We start from the raw sequence: 14991 nt of genomic DNA on the forward strand, positions 1-14991 counted from the left end.
GAATTATAATTCTATTAATTGTAATTACCTCTTGTTTACTCTTTCTCAAATGGCCTTTCAGTTCTCCTAGCAAACATGTAGTGCCAGTTGCTCTCAGAAATCTCAGGAGCTGGAAGGAGCTCTTTTATTTTGCTTTTGTAGTATAGCTCAGGAAAAGAGTACTTCTAAGCCACACAGCATAGTAGCAATGCTGTCTTATAGACTGTCCCTGTGTATGTGATATATTTTAGTCCACACGGTGGTCTGTGCTTCTCTCAGTAACATAGGACATCATACTTTAGAGACTTTTACGTGCACTTATCTATCAAATTCCCTGCTGCGACTGAGGCTCAATGCCCTGCTGCTGTCTTCAGTATTTGTGGCTTCTCTGTGCCACGTTCTAGTTTTTTGTGCTCTTTTGTGATAGGATTCTGTAACTGTTCTGTGGCTTGTGTGTGGGAAGGACCTAGAAAAGTTCTGTTTGTTTCTGGACTATGATGTGGTTTCCTGTGACTGCAGTGACAGAATTTTCTCTGCATACCCATGCAATGCTATAACCTACCTTGATTTTGATTCATCTGAAATTTATTTCCATTTTCTATTTGTTAACATCTACTTTCATCTTCACTGTACATTGTGTTAGTTAGCACCTCTGTACAAACTTCTCAGTAAGTGCTTTCCTCTGATTACAGTCCCTCAGCTGGGCTGAACAGCTAAGGGATATTGACTGACAGTGGTTCCAAATGATATCGTGGATCTATCTGTGAAAAGAATAATGTAATTCCATCTTTCTGGAAAAAAGTTTTCATTAACAACTACTGTCAGCCTGGTAGGGTGTAGACCAAACAGCTGTGACCTGACAGATGACTACATGGCTTTGTTCTTCAGTATCTGCCTGCTTTCTCGCTAAGAATCCTGCACTGTGATTAGCACCTGACATCTGTGAATATCTTGACTCTGGCTGACATAACCAAGTATTCTTGTGGATGTTCATGAAATTATTCATCATTCTTTAAGTCACGTGTGAGTTTTGCAGGATCGTGGCTGACTTTTTAATCATTGCAGTTTTAAGTGTCAAGAGTGTTTTGTGTTTTCATGTAGGAGGAGTGGGGAATTGAGCAGTGTGTATGAGGGAATGTTTCTGCTTGCAAATGTGAATTGTGACATTGAGAGATCACTGGTTGACTTAAATCATGTCTGGTTTTTGAATGCCAGTGCTAGATAATTTAAAGATAGATTGCAGTGCATCCTTAGGTGCATGTTTTCCTGCGTTATTTTATAGAACAATCATTCTTTACTCCTCATATCGGTATTTTTATACTCTGAAAGATGAAGAGTACTAGGATAGATAAATTAGAGGTAAAAGATACTCTTCAGTGAAAGATACATGCTGGCCTGGTGTAATATACCAGCAACACTGCTAGAAAAGTGAGAAAATATGTGACAGTGATGACCTCAGCTTGGACATAGGTCTGCTGACACACGAAGACAGCATCAGCCCCAAGTCTTGCACATAGAACGCTGCCTGCAGACATGAGACATTTCACCTCGGGGTCTCTAGTGCTGCAGTGTGGCCCCGCTGTGGTGACAGCATAACCAGGGATGGCCAGCACAACTCGTTGGGGTCCCGGTGAATCGGTGCTAACATCTTGATTACTCCTTCAGGCATGTAGCTTATTCTTGCTGCTAACAGGTACAATATACATAATGAGCTTAGCATAATTAAATATTTTGGTGATGTCATTTTCTACCAGCTATATTTTCAAAATCCTCTTCAAGCGGTGCTCTGTGTAGAACATGTGGCAGTAATCCAATACAGATGACACAAACATAGCATGGTGAGAAAATCCAGATCCTAGAGAGAAATGGCAACAAGTACACATGAAAAAAACTGTTAATGTCATCTGACATTCCAGAGTGGGACAAACCTAAATCTGTGAACAACCTGGACAGAAAAACCTCTCCAGTACTGCATCGAAGTGGTCTGGGTTAAACCTCAACTAGCTCGTTCCACGCAGAGCTCCTAGGCTGGCAGTGGGTAAGCACATGTGCTGCACCATCTGGGTCAGTGCTCAGAATATAGACTTGTGTGTCATCCACCGCAGGCAGATGGTGGGACAGCCCACTGGCCCCGCTGGTGTCTTCGCTTACAGACTCAGGTGATAAAACAAGAACTCCAAGGACTGCTACGCAAGTAAGCAGTCACATAATCTTAGAAATTGAATGGCTAACCTAAGCTTATGAATGCCTTCCCAGGGGTATTTTCAACAGAAACACTTCATGTAGGATATCTATTTGCTTCCATATAACGAGTTTGGTTTTACTTTTGAGAACTCTTTAGCTTTCATGCTACAAAAGAATTAAGTGAATGTCTAAGTGGCTTTCTGAATATATTTTACCATAGCAATACCTTATTCTATACCTTACTGGAGCAAGTAGCAATAGTATTTTTAGTCTCTTGACCAGACAGATTCAGGGTTGTTGAAATTACAGCTGACTCGTTTTTACAAGTACAAACAACAACGTGCAAGAGAAAGCTAAGCAGCTCAAAGACGAGCAAGGACTGTGCCAGCCTGCTCCTCCCAGACGTTTTATAAATCATGCATACTCCTAGTAGAATTATTTATGAAATGTTTATGAGAGCACTGTATGAGAAGAAATAAACACGGGGCAAACTGTCTCCCGTTCACTTTTACTGCAGGACTGCAGGTCTGACTCTGCGTGTCACTCTGTTGTCTAATTTGTTAGCTGTCACTCAGCTGCGACTGAAATCTCTTTGAATTTATTTTTGCTGTCTTTAGAATAAGCAAAAAAGACACGTTTGCTTAGCCTGATTTCCTCTTATTTGATGTATTAGGAGATCCCAGGATGCGCAGAACTTGCCTTATGTTTCAAGTAAAACGTGCTCGTTGCATTACTGTCCCCTGTTGCTTCCCAAACGGAAGAGAACAGCCCCAAACTCTAGGATTGGTGCAATGATTATTGCAGGAGTTCCTCGCAGTGTTTCAATGAAGTCTTTTTTGTTTGACCACTTACACTTTTCTCCATAACCTCTGTGTCAGGGGTCACTCCAGCTTCCCTCTTCTTTCTCTCTCCGCGTGTAAATATACAGGAAAACTTAGAGGGCTCTGGAATGGTTTCTATAGTAACTAAATCAGAAATTAATTCATCAGGGAAAAACAAAAACCAAAAAAACACCGTAACATTGCTTTATATAGTAGGGCACATTTTTATTTATTCAGATTTCGTGCCACCGTTAATAAAACAAAGTGAAACCTCATGCACAGATGATGAGTATTCATCAGTCTGTGTGTGGGTGGTGATTGTGGAAGAAGCATTTTGATGGCTGAGCTCAGTGTCTCAGTAACTTCTCCATATGGCTTAATATACAGGAGTTGTATTTTCCTGGCACATTTTCCTGTAATAAAGATCTTGATTTCCAATTTTGGTAGCTGTTCCCCACATAAGTAAATATACAAAAACTGTGCATGCACTCATTCTATATAGTGCAGACATTCATGTGCATGAAGTCTTGCAAGTCTGCAAACGGTTAAGGGTAATTGTTCTGTTTTTAATTCCAAAAGAGATGTGGTATGTTTATTCTCTGCTGCATCCCCAAAGCTCTTCATTCTGCGGTCTGAATAAGCAGGGTCAAACAAAGGTGGCATCAGACACTGGGAGCCCGAAGCTGAGAGACAGCAGCGATTTCCCTTCAGCTGCCAGTGTTCGTTCTGGGTGCAAGCAGGCACTGGCAGTAGACCTCTGGTGTACAGACCTGCAAGTTCTGGGCACCAAGCAGCTGAAGGATGAGAGCTGCTGGTTCCTGGTGGCAATTCTCATAATAGGAGGGTGATAACCAGTGCGCACTGGGTTACTCTCCTCGAATAGCAGGTTCTTTCCTTAGCTGTGTTTCAGATTCTGAAAGCTACATCTCAGTCTTTCCAGAGGAAAACGATTCTGAAAAGGAGGGCAAGCTGCAAGGACTGACTCTGTTTTGAGATTCTGTACAACTGGAGCTAGATGGGTGAATTTGAGACGTAGGAAATGAAGGCTATGATGAAGTCTCTAGTGTAAAATCGTAGGGGAAGAGTTCATCAACATTGCTGGAGGAGGAAGCTGGGAATTTGTATCAAGGAAGTTTCATAGTATGCCTCAGTTGTTTTATATCTTCCCTGAGACGCATTACTGATCACAGTAAGGAACATGGCACCCAGTATATTGATCTGATACAGACCTTTTATTTTTCTCCCAGCTTCTGAAGTATGACCTCAGCATTTATGACTTCCATGACTTTTATTAAAAGGCAACATGTGCTACAGCATTTTAATGTCTGTTGGTCCTGCGATGCGGTAGAGAAAACTGGATGTATATCATTGAAGGGAAGAATGAAATCTGTTAGGGTGGTCTCCATTATGAAACAAAGTCTGTGAGGTATTGCAGGCTTTTGTTCTATCCAGTCTGTTTGCTACTGGTGTTAACCAAAGAAATCCCAAATACCCCCTGGGGCAAAGGGCAGCTTGACCGAAGCCTCGGTTTATTTGTTTCGTACTGTGCACTGGAAAAGCCTGAAACTAGAAGCAACAGCAGCCTAAGATCCCTCTCCTATAACTTCAGCTGCTCTGCTTTTCTTTCTGTCCCTGGCTACTGATAGATCTGGGTTACTCTTCTCCTGCTCATCAGTTGTGTGTCTTTTCAGTTGGCAAATGTGCTCCCAGCTCCAAGACATCTGCTGTGTGGAAAATGAGAAGTAGTTCCATTTGAATTAGGAGGAGAAAGGGAAAGAACTCATAGAAGTTTACTGTGAATCTGTGTGAGCTGAGATTCTGCCTCGGCAAGGTTGGAGTTGGTGTTCAGTTGGGGCTCCAAGAGAACTAATGGGTGTATTTGAGCTTGCTCACTGTTTGCCATTAAAAAAATAAAAAGTTGGTCTTTTTAGCACTTCTAACAGTTTGTGTGAACAGGAGAATGAGAGGATGCCAAATCAAGTTTAAAACAACAACAACAACAAAGCACAAGTGACATCCCAGAAATCACAAGGGCTTGGTTATTCAGTTTTGCTCTTCTTGCTTTTGAGAGTTTTGGATGCCATTTTTATGCAACTAGAAGGTAACAGAAATCATGAAGGACTCCAGGTGTTTTCAGCGTGCATTTAAAAAAAAAACAAAAACACAACCTTTTGATTCTAGCAGCTAGATAACACTCTAAATTATTAGAGTTAGTGGCATTTAATTGGTGGCATACAAAATAGCGTCTAGAAAAGGTGACCTCCACCACTGACACTGACCTGTGCAGCTGGATAAAACAAAATAATGATAGCATAGTGACAAGGGATGTCATTAGTCTCATGTGTCTGTGCTTTGTAATGTGGTAGGCAGATAGAGCTATCTGGTTAGAGGATGGTTAAGTCCCCACCTAGTTTAAAAGAATCTTTTCAGGAGATGGCATGTTCCGTCCATGAAATATCCGTGCTCTCACTGTGCAGGCCCCAGCAGAGACCCTCATGAAGAGCTTGCTACTTAGTACAAGTGCCATTCAGTCGATGCAAATTCTCACTGTCAGCTTTCTACTGACTACGAAGCGTTCAGCTGTTAAGTTCAGTACAAGACGTGCGCGTTTCGCTCAGCTGCCAGGAGAGCCAGCTCCTCGCTGAAATGGTTGACAAGGTGGGAAGGAGGACTGTCAGCAGCGCCCTGGCACGCTGTTAGGAGCTGCTGTGCTGCAGGGAAGCTGTGCTGTGTGAGCCGGGGCTGTGCAGGTCACTCAGCACCCCTCCTTAAGGCGAGACAGTGGATGACCTTGGTGTTCTGCCTTGGGGATGCGTTGGAGCTAATGTGCTGTCTGCCCAGCTTGCCGCCTCTCAAATTTTCACAAGTGTTTCATTGCTTTTCCTACGTTCCTGCCTAATGTCATTACAAAGCTATTGTTCTTCAGCTGTGTGAGGAAACCGTTTCTGGTGTGGGTGAAGAGATATTTGTGTGGAAAGCTTCTCAGGAATAAATAACCCCATCAGGAATCCCTGCTGAACCAAATGATTCATAATCCCGTGACTTAATTTGTAAATAAAATCAGCTGTATAAGCGGCAGCTATTTTGTGATTGAGGCATAAGCTGAAGCCTGAACTGCTGGAGAGTGAAACCAAATCAGTGTTTTCCCATCCGTTGCTCCTTGGCGTTCTTCCTGTTTGGTCTTTGTTAATTTTCTCAATCTTCCTTCAAATATAACCTCTGTGGAGCAATACCATGGCACAGAGGTGGGTGCTTAGTTCTGAGCACCAGTCCTTGAGTGCCCAGCACCACAGGGTAGAGGAACTCATCCATGCTAACAGATCGGTTAGCAGATGCAGGAAGGTATGTTTGCATTGGTTAAATATAATTCATATCTGTGAGATTATTTCTGAATTAAGTCATCAAGTCTAGGATATTTTTAAATGAAAATTAGATTTTGTATAATTTGGTTAATTAAGAGACATAATGAGGTGACACTAGCTTTTTCCTGAAGCTGTGACTGAAAGTCAATTATGAGGAGGGTGTGTGGAAGAGAATGACTGTTTTCTCTCACTCTTTGTTAAATTTGCTGATATTATTGTCTGTATCTGAAACAGACAGAATGTTTGTACGTAGATAAGGCAGCTTTTAGAGCTACCTTTTTGTTTTAGTCAAATAAGCATAGTAATTTCCATTGTTTTTGTCATCCAGCGTAGCAGATAGGTTCCACTGGGGGAAGGGAGAGTGGGGAAGCGCTGATGCTGGTTGCCCCTATAATGAGAGTTAAGATGGCATGATTTCTTTTCTGACAGCTGTTCATCTGCCAGTAACCAGCCAGAGTCCTTTGTTCTCCCGTTTTTTTCACTTGTAATGATAATGTAACTGTACTCATATACCTCCTGCCCAGACTTGCTGATGTTTAAACTAGAAGAATGCTTTTAGTTTGGTACAAATGAATTTGATCGTGTTGTCTGTTGCTTGCTCTTCTGTGTGCTCTTTCTCTCAAGCAATCTTAATGCCAACTCTGAAAACAAAAGCAAGCAAGGAGTTAACTGTGCAAGTGAAACGCTTGTAGTGATTGGATTAAGACCAGAAACCCAGCAAGCAATGAAGTCTTAAAGATGCCTATAAAAAGCTAGATAACTTTTTAACCTCTGCCCAACATGTTATTTACAGTTCCTCACTCCATCCTCTTGGAAAAACAGAACTCATCAGTGAAAAATGTCCGTCGTTCGCAAAGTTTTCTGTCTCAGTGTATACACACTGTTCTTTCTGGCTGGCTTTGCAGGCTTCCAAGGCCCAGCGAGTAAAGATGCCAATAAATCTAAATCCCCGGAGATCCAAGCATGGCGTTTTAAACTGTCGTTTGTGCCAGTGGATATTAAACAGCTTCCCCCCGCCCCATTGCTTCCCTAGGAAAAGTTTCTTCTTTTGTTGTTGCTGATATATTTTTAGACAAAGGACAAATAACAATAAAAAAGTGAAAGAACAATTGTTGCGGAGGTTGTAGCATGTTACAGGACATAAAGCAGTTTTAAATCTGGATCTTAAAAAGTTGAACAGCAACCATTTTACCCTGTCTGAACAGCATTTGGAAGGTGCTGGTTGGCTTGGAGAATACTGCGTGATGAGCGTCCTTTTACAAATGTGCAATGAATAAATCCATAATTTGATTTTAGCCATCTGCCAGCTGTGTATCAGGTATGAGTGGAGGAGCAACCTTTAGATGCTTAACCACTGGACAGGGTTAGTTTTAAACTTAAGTTCTTAAAGGGAAAAAACCAAAACCCCCCATAGGCTGTGACTGAAAGCTTTCATGTGTCCTTTTAGTCGCAATGTGCGAAGTTCACACAGGCTTGTTGAAAGCAGCGTGTATGTGTCTGAAGTCACGTCTCGCTGTCTTTAATAACCCTCTCCTTTTGTTCTAAAACTGATGGCAGTACTCTGAGGAATGGAAATTTTATGTGTGTATGGCTAGAGTCAAAACCTCAGGGTAGTTTTCTAAAACACTTCTTTCTTAGGTGAAGCTGTGAGTGATGTAACCAAGATGAAGTGTGTTTTTTCACTCGTATGTTCTTGATGAAATATTTCTGCCAGTTGTATGCTGTGAGGATTCTGTGGCATTAATCGGTGCAATTTTCCCTACTATTTCTATATCCTTCGCTTTGGGAATGTTTCCAGGACTGCTGTTGAGGTACATGTCAGCTCTGTATCTGATCTCAGTACAGTGCTTGCCTGTTCCATGTTCCAGATATGGCAGTGAGATTCCTGTCTCTTGTCTGTGCAAAGAGACCAACCTCACTCTGCAAGTTAAAGGAGCCGGAGGGCAGCTGGTGAATGCCAAAACACGTGCAGCAGATGTACAGTGCCTCCCCCAAACCCTGCGACAACTAAATTCTGCACCTGCGGTGGTTTCGATTGACTTGGCATTGCGGTTGATTACCACTTTCATCGCAATTAATAGTGAAAGTTATTTTATTAAAGCAGCGTATGTCATGAGAAAAATTCCTGGAATTACAGTTCTCAGCAGAAGGATCTGAGTATTTTTGTATTTTTTGTGGATATACGTTGCCTCAATGCAGAAGTGAAAACAGGAGAACGTGGGATGAGAGCAGTGATACAAGTCTGTGCGTACATCTGTGCCAGCGGAACGTATTTATAGATATATCCTGCTGTATCCATTAATTTAAAAGTATTTAGCTGGCAAAATTAAATAGGTTAAGATGGAGGTGAAGAGATAAGGTAGGAATACATGTTGCTGTTATGTGGATGAGCTGTTTTTGAGATGCCTGCAGTGTCACTGTGTGGGGCACAGATGAAGATGCTGAAGCAGGAGTTATCTCTGTAATAGTGCTCCATCTTTGGCAAAATTCCTAACGGTAGAAGAGTAAAAATGCTGAATATTGTATGGTGTATTACTGCTCCAGACTCCTCAGCTCTTGTGGAGGAGGTTGGATTTCCTGGCATAATATGAGCACTTCTTGGAGTTTGCATGATAGCCAAGAGGTGAAACCTCAAGCGCTGACCGCTTAAACAAGGTGACTTTCTCCCTCTCCTGAAAGGAGTTAAAAGAAAAAGTGATTGAATGGGTGACTGAAAGTAAGCGTATCCACAGTGGCCAGTATTGCGGCCTGCTCCTCTGAGCACCTGAGCGCCATCCAACGAGGGAGGTTCCTGTCAGAGCTCAGGTGAAAAGCAGAGCATTTCCAGGAGCTTTCTGAACTTTGCTCATCTCAGCTGCACACACTTCACCTCCTACCAGTTAGATTTCTTGCGTCCTGTCAGTAAACAGCTTCATGAATTTGGCTTTTATTAAGTCGGTTGACTTTTCAGTAGCTTAGGGGAAGCAAAGCACAAAAGTAGCACAGACCTTTCACTTGAAGCACTTTCTAGGAGTTATTCAGAATGAGCGACTAATTTTGCCTGCTGTTTGGCTTGCTGACAGAATAAAAATCAGAAATTGAAAATTCCTACCAAGTCATTTTCAATTGAAAACTTTATCACTTCAGAACTGCTCCCTGTGTGCACACTCCAAGTGTACCAGCACTTAAACTGTGATCTACTGCTTAGCAGACTGGAACTAGTGTGAGTCATTAAATTAATGGTGTTTTCTTAAGTATTCAGAGGATTGAGATAATTTAATGAGCTTGTTATAACAGCTGAAATGATTTCTATTTACACATACCTACTTTGTTCCCCCTGACAGGCTGCACTGCGGGTTTAAGAGCACGTGTTGGTTTTTCTTGCCTGGTGGTTGTTTTTAAATTCATAGTATAACCATCAAATACAGTATTTCAGGGTCACTGAGCTCCACTTACTCCAGTGCTACTGACTCTGAAGTATTTCCTGTGGGAAGCACTTGGACAAACCTGAAGACAGATGGGTGTGCTGTCAGGCTTTAGTTGCTGTTCAGCTCATCTGTGGAGAAGTGTGTGGCTGTCCCAAACTCTGTGACACTTTAAGACCACCTTAACCTGCTTAATATAGAGTACATATTTTGTCTGTGCTCCATTTGCGTAACACAGCTAGCAGCAGATTCAGTGTTAAAAGACTTGAATAGAATCACAAGTCAGGTTTTATAAAACGAGCACGGATTACAGGCTAGTACAGTGCTATAATGAAGATGGGTCCTCAGTGTGAATGTAGTGCAGTGCATTTTCTTTGTCACATATGGGAAAATACTTTGTGGGAACGTAAAGAAAACATTAAGGTATAAAAGTATTAGAAAGTGACAAAAAAAAGAAATGAATGATAGGTAGGTGTGGTTTTGTTTTTCTTGTATCAGAGTTGATAGGGACAAAAAGCTGAGCAACTCTGGCTCCAGGAAAAAGAAAGATTTAGGAACAACTGCAGTTCTAATATTCTTAGATTTTACTTCTAACTCAAGCAAGGACATGCAGCTTTTAAACCAGGTAGATTAATTCCTAAACATAGCTTCAAGCAACACTACTCCTAAGTCATGGCTGCAATAACATGGGTATTTTATTTTTAAAGGGTAACCAGCAGTGTTTAAAACCAAAGGTTTCACAATCTTTTTTTTTTTTTTTTTTTTAATTTATTTTTTTTTGGTGGGCATCTAACCTGAAATAAACATTAGTATTCCTATCATTGACTGATTAACTTTTAATTTCAGTCTGGGGTTGCTCCAAGAAGCTCCTGCATAAAAACAAACAAACAAAAAAACCCTGCAAAGCTTCCAGTGATTGGCTTTGCTATCCAAAACTGTTTCCAGATTAGGAGTAGTGTTTGATTGGCACCTAAAGCCAGAAAAACACTTTGTCATCAACATGAAGCAGAATTTCTGCAGGCAGTAAATTCTTGTCTTACAGGGATTAAACAGGAGTAACAGTAAGAGGACTTCCTGAATTTCACTCTGCATGTGTTTGCATGCCTGTGTGTGTTTTAAGGGAAGGGACAGTTGTGATGTTGAAAAACAAACAGATATTTTAGGGAGGGTAAAAACGTGTTTGCAAATTAGCAGTTGGTGGATATTGCGCTCCTCAAGTGTTTGCTGGCAATCAGGATGTTCTGGGCACAGCATTACTGTGGCACTGTAGGTAGGTAAACCATTCCACGGCCACCGATAGCTGGGTTGCTTTGTCACTGTCTTTGCAGTATGTCACTCTTCTCCCTCCAAACTGTGAGAAGCCTCTGCTTGCTTTTTTGTGAATAATTGAGCCAGAATAGCATTTCCTGCCTCTGTATGTTCCCAGATCAATAAGGTAAAGCAAAGCAAAGTGCCTTTTTTTCCTGAAAACTTCCATTTGATGGCTATCTCCAGGGGCAGCCTGAAGCTAACAAAATGAAAGGCCCACCAGGAGATGAGTCTGAATCAGAATTCTTTAAGGATGTGGACAGCAAGGTGAAGACAGCAAGATGATACACCACAGTTTTCTGTTCTTAATCTCCTTGTGATTTCTCTTACTGCTGTTGCTACCTTCTGACACATTCCTCTCTTATTTTTCCATGTGCATTTATTCTTTCTTCTTGCCCCTTTAACAAGAGTTTAAATGTAGGACAAATAATTAGGTAGTTGAATATTATTTTACTTGTTTTTGTCTGTAGACAAAACAACATAGGGTCCATATGAAATTAGTAGAAGTTCCTTTTTGTAAGAGGAGTTTCTAATGGTTTTGTAAGTGTGTCAGACAGAGTATAAAATGATACTGGACCAGTTGAAATATTATTTTACAGTCAAAGTTGTGGTTTTCAGGTAAGAGCAGTAACTGTCAAGAAAGATTCAATTACCCTTACTCACTGAGTATCGCAAAGGCACAGGTTTTGAAAAGACACGTATCCCCTGAGAGCCCAGATTTGGCATTTGCTGCTCTATATTCCTCTTTCTGAATTCAGAGGAAAGTAAAATGACTCCAAAACAAGAATCATAAACCTGTATATACACAGGAGAATGCCTCTGGATAATAAAATAGGTGTATTTTAAAGGAAAAATGAAGTACAGCTTTTTCTCCTCCCTCCTCTTCCTTCTCCAAAACCTCTTTCAGCTGCCTGCTGCCCATCCTGGGGGTTTAACCTCAGTGCAGATACACTGCTGCTTTCAGCGACAGCAGCTAATTCTCTTCCCTGCACTAGTGATCTCCTCAGAGCAGTCCCAGCACTGCTAGAAAAGGGAAATTGCCCTGTAAAATAATTACATCCTACCATAACACTCGTTGCTCTGGATTAGAGTGGGTGTTCCAGGCCAATATTCTGGTCTGATAGCTATTGTTATCCGCTCGCAAGATGATTAAAAAAATCTGAATTAAAGGAAGCAAATAGTGCTGCTGAAGGAAGAATGCTTTCTGTTTCCTGCAGGACCTTAATTGCCCTCAGAGCTTGAGATTACCTTTCCCTCTGCAAGGAGAGGAGGGAAGAAAGCCATTTCTAAGAGAAAACAATATCCTACTTCCTTTAAAATAAAATAAATGGAAACAGAGTTGATGCTAGGATTTACACTGCCCATCCTCTGCAGAACATCACTTAAAAGTGAGACAATTTCCAGTGTATATATGTTGACCGTAACACACTCATATGCTGTGTTTGCATGGAAAGCCTGCATGGAAAGCCAGCATCCTTATCTCTGCTGTGCAGAGAGGTCTGGAATATTTCTGAGCGTTTATTATTCATCCCAGAACGCTTCATCAAGAAATCCCAGTGTGCGAGAGTTAAAAATGCTTAAAAGTGGAAAATCACTTTCTGGCTTGTCTGGCTCAGAGTGTTGTGGCACTGGAAAGCATGTGCTAGAGTTCTCAACCCAGTAGGTGATTCCAGCAGAGATATTCCTCAGACTTGCTTTGGTTGTTGTCAATTTAAAGATACAGCTATTTAAAAATGCATTTGATGAACTAAGCCTTTTAAGGAAACACTGAGATATAAATTGGTCACTTTTTAATGGTCTGGAATAGTCCTCTGCCATCCTCCTTTCCCCTCAAAAATAACTAAAAAGTGCATTTAAGGCACTGTCGTTCAGGATTTACCATTGCACCTAGACTGACTGCTCCTTCTTGAAGACTATCTGCTGAACTGCAAGTAATCATTACGAGCATTTATTCTTAAAAGGACAAATGTTAAGTCATCTTGTTGACTCTGGGCATGTTTCAAGTTTCCTGTAATTGCTCTGTCAGTGTTTCCCCATCCATTCTTCCTTGCCAAAACGCATAAAGCCATGCTGTTTCATTCCTGTATCACCCAAATTGAGCATAAAAAGCAGGAGATGTTAGCTGTTCGTGCAGCCCTCATTTGCACAGTGTCTCCCAAGTCATTAAGCAATTAAGAAAATATCATCTCATCTTTCACCCCTCATCAGCCAGAAGCCTCGAATAGCATGTCCCAAATTCTGTGCTGTGTAAAAAATAATTAATGAAAAGGCCTTTGATATTACATAGCGCTGTGTGTGAACCGAGGACGTGGGCGTAATGGTGCCAGCCATCTTCTGCAGCAGCCATCTCACCAGCGAGCCTGGGGCAGGCGGCAGCAGGAGCGCGGCCGTACAAGCAAGAGCTGTAGCTTCAAGTCGTGCTAGGGCTGTGCTCCAGCCACTGAGGCTACTGCTGACACGAGCACCCAGCCTTAAATCCCTGCTTGCCAACAGCAGGTACGCGGCTTCATCCACTTTTTGCCACAGTGCTACTGGATTTATGGCATCTCTTTCCTCTTCTAGATTTGGAAGGTGGAAGTCCCATCGTATGTTGCTGGTTTCTGTAGGTACAGGCAACTGATGCCGTTATATTTTTTATATTCTCTAAGCCTTTATATTTTGTATGTTAGGTAACAGTGTGAATGTTCTCCCTTAGTAGCACCATAAGTTACGCATGCATACACGTCCCAGCAGCGCACAATGGGCCCTGCTTGTGGTGGCTCAGGCAGCTGGGTGTGTGAGGTAGGAGCACGCAGTGCAAAGCTAGGGAATGTAATGGTGATCGATAAAAATGATGATTTAAAAAATCATAGAACGATAGGATGGTTTGAGTTGAAGGTCCCACCAGGTCCCACTGCCTGCAGTGCACAGGGACACCCACAGCTCCATCAGTGCTCACAGCCCCGTGCCCTGACCTTGGGTGTCCTAAGGGATGGGGCACCACCACCTCTCTGGGCACCCTGTGCCAGTGCCTCACCACTCTCTGTGTAAAGACTTCTTCCTTAGATCCAGTCTAAACCTCCCCACTTTTCATTTGGAACCATTTCCCCTAGAAATGGGTAACTTTTGGAGTTGGGCAGAATTGAAGATAATCTGTGGTGAAAAACCTATCCCGCTAAGCTCCTAAGAGACCAGCTTGTTGCCTTAATTAAAGTTGGTAATGGACCTCTAAAATAGTCTTTCTGTATAAAAGCAACAGCGAATCGGACCTAACCTGTATATTCCATTTAGTGATATTAAACAGATTTTGCTTGTTTGTAAGGCAGTTAGTTTCCAGATTTCAAAGTATTATAATTCCTGTTTACCTTTTATCATCATCTGAAGGCATCTTCTTGCTGCTTTTTGTGGTACCAGGACAGATGAAGAGGAGTAATTAAAAAAACACGGTTCTTATCGTGCCGTGCTTATGGCTTAAAGGCATTTAGATGTTTGGAATTTTTATGACCGATTTCCAATCTGCTGCACACCCGGTCCCTGGGCTATTAACTTCAAACATTTTCAGATGCATTTAATTCCAGGTACAACAACCACTTCATTTGCACAAATACACGACAGTACGTAGGGAAAACCTGCAGCGCAAGAGAGCGTAGGAGCTGTGCTGCTAACGTGGAATAGCCGAGCAGATTAAAACCTGCAGGTCAAAAAAGAAAGCCTACTGCCATTAATACTTTGTAAGTATGCATTTCGGATCTGTAAGTTCTGTATTGAAAACATAAATCCCTGTTACGCAGTCAAAAGATGAAAGGTTAATGGGCGGAAAGGGGAAGGTTTGGGAAGCAGCCGTCGGGGCGAGGGGCAGCGGCTCGTGCCGGGCTGTCAGACACGGGCGGGGCAGCGCCGAGCTGCAAAAAAAAGGAGAAAGAAAGGGGGAAAAAAAAAAAAAAATCCTGCTGT

General features: G+C 41.9%; 1 protein-coding gene across 4 annotated transcripts in view; it reads left to right on the forward strand.

Annotated features, from left to right (window-relative positions):
• Positions 1-14991, forward strand: part of CABIN1 (calcineurin binding protein 1) — a 96256-nt gene that overhangs the window by 38865 nt on the left and 42400 nt on the right. The window lies entirely within an intron of this gene.

Source organism: Numida meleagris, chromosome 14 (genome assembly GCF_002078875.1).
Source record: "Numida meleagris isolate 19003 breed g44 Domestic line chromosome 14, NumMel1.0, whole genome shotgun sequence".
Lineage (NCBI taxonomy): Eukaryota > Metazoa > Chordata > Aves > Galliformes > Numididae > Numida > Numida meleagris.